This window comes from Argiope bruennichi, chromosome 2, assembly GCF_947563725.1.
Source record: "Argiope bruennichi chromosome 2, qqArgBrue1.1, whole genome shotgun sequence".
In the NCBI taxonomy this organism is placed as follows: domain Eukaryota; kingdom Metazoa; phylum Arthropoda; class Arachnida; order Araneae; family Araneidae; genus Argiope; species Argiope bruennichi.
In genome coordinates, this window is record NC_079152.1 from 72,130,550 (window position 1) to 72,136,802 (window position 6,253).

Genomic DNA, 6,253 nt, shown 5'->3' on the forward strand with positions numbered 1-6,253 from the left:
AAAACAACCAAATGATTCTTGGGCAAGAGTCCCAATAAAATGTCAGAGCTATTATTGATAGCAAAGACGTCAAATAAATAGACTGCATTCTTTTCACTTTTTGACTCGATGTCATGGTGATTGAGTCTTTACATTAAGACTAGAGTTTAATGGGTTCACATCTGTTTACGTTAATGATTCATCCATAAATGGGTCTGCTACAAGCTAAATCCGTCATTCACAGTCATACATTAATATTTCAGTAATTGGCTTGGTTTACAAAATAATTAAATTATTATCGTAATCATCTGATCTGGGTTCGAATTTTTTAAAGGACCTCTCTAATCTCCAAAATAATTTTTAAATCGTGATAAATTAGAAACGTGAAATAATAGCTCTAATAAGTAAAATATCTCATTTGTTAATATTAATTTAAATATTTTCAAATGAATTCAAAAGGGTTATGTAAAAGAAAAAAATGCTTGGAAAAATATTTAAGAGGTCCATTGATTTTGATTGAAGGACTGAAATATGCCGTTCGGGAGAAGTTAAGAAGATTAAATAAGGTTGACTGCTCTTTTCCCCCTCTTCCATTATCTGCTATAAAAGAACATGTGGTGGCGCGAGTGGAGTTTTTCAAACTAAGGAGACTGTCGTAATTTATTCTGTGTGAAACCTTCTTCAATTCCCGGTGTTAAACGAAAGTATGTGGAAGAGGATTTTAACTCATGAATTGCATCTACTTTTTTTTCTTCATTCTTTGACGAGATGATTTAAATGTTTGCGACTTGGGAGACATCATTCACATTATCCGTGAATTAACATGCCTTATTCGAATCTAATATTGGTAAGATATCGTTATTTATACTGTTCTTATTCAATGAAGGAATCTTTTTACTCATTATTAGTTACTTGCTTTATATTCACGTTTCTTTTACATTGTCGGTTCAAGCCGACTTCTAATTAAGTTTCGCAACTAGTCTCAACTCTGAATCTGATATTCAAGGATATTTCTGTATTATGTTTTTCAAATGTCGTTTGGGGGCTTTTTTAGAGTAGAGGACAACTGAAATCTAACTGCATGGTAAATATGGTGAAGAAACGCTAAATTTGCTTTTCCCACTTTTCAAATCAAAGGTTAGGCATCTGTACTATTTCTTCTTTGTATCTTCTTGCTTCAGCAAATTCTTAGTCGACACACATGGAATATAAAAGTTTATTGAATATGTCAAAACCGTTGCAGTGATGGCCTAAAGAGGGAGATGTTATTTTACATGTGGTGTTCTAACCCACTTGGAGTGGTGACAGAAATAACTGGTACAATGTCTCTAGCTTTCTTATGGAAATTGACATAAAAATGAAATTCCATTTTATACTAAAAACAAATTCAATTCGATCAATTTCTCAGGAAAATTTTGTTTCAGTCGGTGAACAAATAAAAAAGAATTGGTAGCGAATTCTTTGTACAATTTTGTTTCATTTTTTTCACTTCTATGCATGTTATTTGAGGCTTACGGCATCAGTAATTAGGTGCAGGTATAATTCAGAACATGCTATCCCATGCAAATGCATATATCCTTAGAGTAATATTGACTGATGTACATTCTGAAGTATAATAAGACAGCATTGAAACATTGAAATAGTTTTGTCATCCGAAAGTACGTTACGTGAACTTGGAAACTAAAGGTATCGCGTAATTTAATTCATTCCTTAACCTGTAAACATGTATAATTAGTGCTGAGATTGAATATTTATACCAAAATTCTGCAGTGATAAATAAAGATTCTGGCATTTAAGTTTTTAGCTGAATGCGTTTATATAATTTCCGTATTCTAAGAATTAAATGGATTTTGCCCAAGAATTAAATGGATTTTGCCCAAGAATTAAATGGATTTTGCCCAAGAATTAAATGGATTTTGCCCAAGAATTAAATGGATTTTGCCCAAGAATTAAATGGATTTTGCCCAAGAATTAAATGGATTTTGCCCAAGAATTAAATGGATTTTGCCCAAGAATTAAATGGATTTTGCCCAAGAATTAAATGGATTTTGCCCAAGAATTAAATGGATTTTGCCCAAGAATTAAATGGATTTTGCCCAAGAATTAAATGGATTTTGCCCAAGAATTAAATGGATTTTGCCCAAGAATTAAATGGATTTTGCCCAAGAATTAAATGGATTTTGCCCAAGAATTAAATGGATTTTGCCCAAGAATTAAATGGATTTTGCCCAAGAATTAAATGGATTTTGCCCAAGAATTAAATGGATTTTGCCCAAGAATTAAATGGATTTTGCCCAAGAATTAAATGGATTTTGCCCAAGAATTAAATGGATTTTGCCCAAGAATTAAATGGATTTTGCCCAAGAATTAAATGGATTTTGCCCAAGAATTAAATGGATTTTGCCCAAGAATTAAATGGATTTTGCCCAAGAATTAAATGGATTTTGCCCAAGAATTAAATGGATTTTGCCCAAGAATTAAATGGATTTTGCCCAAGAATTAAATGGATTTTGCCCAAGAATTAAATGGATTTTGCCCAAGAATTAAATGGATTTTGCCCAAGAATTAAATGGATTTTGCCCAAGAATTAAATGGATTTTGCCCAAGAATTAAATGGATTTTGCCCAAGAATTAAATGGATTTTGCCCAAGAATTAAATGGATTTTGCCCAAGAATTAAATGGATTTTGCCCAAGAATTAAATGGATTTTGCCCAAGAATTAAATGGATTTTGCCCAAGAATTAAATGGATTTTGCCCAAGAATTAAATGGATTTTGCCCAAGAATTAAATGGATTTTGCCCAAGAATTAAATGGATTTTGCCCAAGAATTAAATGGATTTTGCCCAAGAATTAAATGGATTTTGCCCAAGAATTAAATGGATTTTGCCCAAGAATTAAATGGATTTTGCCCAAGAATTAAATGGATTTTGCCCAAGAATTAAATGGATTTTGCCCAAGAATTAAATGGATTTTGCCCAAGAATTAAATGGATTTTGCCCAAGAATTAAATGGATTTTGCCCAAGAATTAAATGGATTTTGCCCAAGAATTAAATGGATTTTGCCCAAGAATTAAATGGATTTTGCCCAAGAATTAAATGGATTTTGCCCAAGAATTAAATGGATTTTGCCCAAGAATTAAATGGATTTTGCCCAAGAATTAAATGGATTTTGCCCAAGAATTAAATGGATTTTGCCCAAGAATTAAATGGATTTTGCCCAAGAATTAAATGGATTTTGCCCAAGAATACCTATAATACTTAAAAACTTCAGCATCAATGCTATTATGAATAAGGGAGTCTTGAGAATTTAAATCTATTTTCTGTGAAATCTCATTTATCTATTTCTATTAAATTTGATCTTCAAAATAAGACTAACGAATGAAAAGTGAATTTTGCTTTGAGTGTATGATATATATTTGGAACAAATTTAATATTTGTCCGTAGAAATGTTCTAAAATTCTGGTAGTATTTAAAATTTCTATCGATGTAACTTATAGAATGGCTTAAGATACCAAAACGTAATATTTATCATGATTGAAAATAAAACGAATGAGCGGAACATATGAACAATAAATTCTGATATGAAATCAATATCTTTGAGTTTTAAGCGGAATCTTTTTTTATAGGTAATTTATTGCTTTACTTCTTGGAGCCGAGGAGGACAAGAAATGATTCTTCATGCTTGGAAAAAAGAGTACTTGAATGCTCTGAAAAACATGTCTGAATCCGTTATGTCAGATCCCGTTACAAGAATGTCAGAGGATTAAATATATCCAACTGGAATGGAGTGTTTATCACATCTTCAGAATTCCGTGCGAGTCCGACGTAAAAAGGTTAGTAATGCTGAATTTTTTTTAATATTTTTCAATTTATAGAATTATCAATTTCCCTTTTTTAAATAAGAAATGTAGTATCCACATTTGATAAACAGTATGTAATGTTTTAAACTGACACTTTTACAAACTTTTCATTAATAATGGGAAAATGATATACTAAAGTTTGAATATTAAGATAACTTAAACTGATTATCGCGCGCTTACTTACGCTTTAAAGTTTACTTGAGGAAATTGTTTTGTTAATTGCATCTCTTCTACTAAGTTCATTCATCATATAAAAACATAAATTTTTTCCATTTACAAAATTATATCGAACATATTAGTAAGTAAAATTTTTAGTGTTTAGACAAATTGTGCGTTATTTGAAAGATATGAATACAAAGGTTCCCTGCGTTTCATCTTTCGTAGTCAGAAAATTAAGCATAATAGTCATTAAAAGGTGGAATCGGAGCAATGGTTATTGATGTATAAAAATGCACGAAAAATGCAATTGCATTTATATCGTAACTGTTCATTGCTTATTGTATTAATACGAAAAGAGTCGCAGCCGGCCAAAATGAATTGACAAATGGCAGCTTCAATGTAATAGAGGGATTTCTTGTAAATTAGAGCTCGTGGATTCAAATTTTATAATTGGAATGGATGTTTTTCAAATTCTCTCTTCCGTATTAAATTGCCAACTAACATAACTTTATATATTACTTTAGAGATAAATTCTAGAAAAATCTGTTTCACAAGCGGTCATCCGGCAACAATAGAAAATTAAGCCCATTCCTGAATAAGTTTCGTGTTGCTTCGAATACAACGCAACGCTGCAATTAGCATAACTTGCTATATGAGCAAGTTCCTGTATTCAGATCGTTATATTGGATTGCCATATCTAATTTCTTCTTGCAAAGAAAGATCCATGAACTGATTTATATTGATTTTTTGTCTCGAAATAACTCTTCTATCGATAGTCAGGCTTTGAATAACAGTTGAATTTTTATTTAAAAACTGACATATTGACAAGAAATGGTTCTACAAGTAAGCTTAATAATGGAGTCTATTCCTTACTTGATCATACAATTCATACTAAGAATGCATTTTAATTTAGAAATGCTTATAATTTTTTGATATCCTTGATTTACTCTTAGTTTCATTTTAATCATAACAGAAATTTAATATTAGTCGCATTTGTTTTTTCTGAATGGCAATGAAGAAAATACCAATTAAATTATTTTATCTATTTAATCAACCATTTTTCAAAAGAAATTAGATCAACCTGTAGATTTAGGCCATTATTGATCGCAATTCATCGTCCATTTTAAAATCGGAAGTAAGCATATTGTGGATATCTACAATAAAACTTTATATTGGCATTTCCGACTCATAGACAAACTATAGCACATATATATTAGGATAGTAAGGCATATTGTTAGTAGGCAACATAGATTGCATACCTAATCAATTAAATTTTTTCAGGATATCTTCAATTATTCGCAAGGTTCATCCTACAATGGCTGTGTTAGACAGCATTTGAAAAAGTGAAAGGTGAAATACGACCCGTAAATTCTTATCTGAATTTCGGCATTCTTCCATCTTTCAACATCGTGTTCGACGAGCAAGATTGACTTACGAAACATATGAATCGGTGTTCATCAGCTTTGGGTGATGTATTCTTCTCTGAAATGTTTTTTAATATTACAAATGTATTTACTCCGCTCAATTCTCAGATTTTGTGTTGATCTTAGATTGAAATAACGACTTTTGCGATTAAATATTTTGAAATTAATTCCTCACTCGTAGTGGAAGGTATGAATGGAAGAATAAAAAACCTGTCTTCATTGCTGAGCTGAATTGCTTAAATAAAATCTTAGCAACTTTAACTTAGTTGAACTGAGTTTCATTGACTCATGTACTTGCAGGTCGAAGATGAAGTTAAGTATTATTGAGTAGTATATAAATTACAATTTAAAGTCGAGAAATTCATACTGTGAAATTTAGAAAAATTTCCAAATATATTCATTGACGTCTTTATGCAAGGATATCTTGACAGTAGGTATTCTGATCATAAATTAGTTGGTTACCGGAATTCCCTAGATTTCCTTGTTGAGCATCTGTTTAGTATTGGCTTGCAAAGGGCCGGTTTTTAAAATCCAAATGTTTGTCGACTAAATTCGTGCACCATATTAAAGTGAATCATTCAGTTAACTAAATTCAGTATTATAGAATACTAAAGAACTTCAGTATATAGGTTTTTCATTTTAGTGAATAGTTTCCTGTTGGCTCAATTTAGATGAGCTATGAAGATGAAATAAAAATATGGCCGTATTTTGGCTGTTGGTTTCAAACAAGAAAACGTGAAAATATTTTGAAGTCGAATTAAGTCCTTAGCAACAGAAAAACAATCACTCGTTTGCAAAGTTTAATTTAAAATTTATTCCCTGAATTTCTT

General features: G+C 30.9%; 1 long non-coding RNA gene across 1 annotated transcript; it reads left to right on the forward strand.

Annotated features, from left to right (window-relative positions):
* Positions 1 to 689: 689 nt before the first annotated feature.
* LOC129989926 (uncharacterized) lies at positions 690 to 5,415 on the forward strand. The gene is made up of 3 exons (XR_008785826.1): positions 690 to 826; positions 3,607 to 3,813; positions 5,281 to 5,415. It is a non-coding gene; the product is annotated as an uncharacterized LOC129989926 (long non-coding RNA).
* The last annotated feature ends 838 nt before the right edge of the window (positions 5,416 to 6,253 follow it).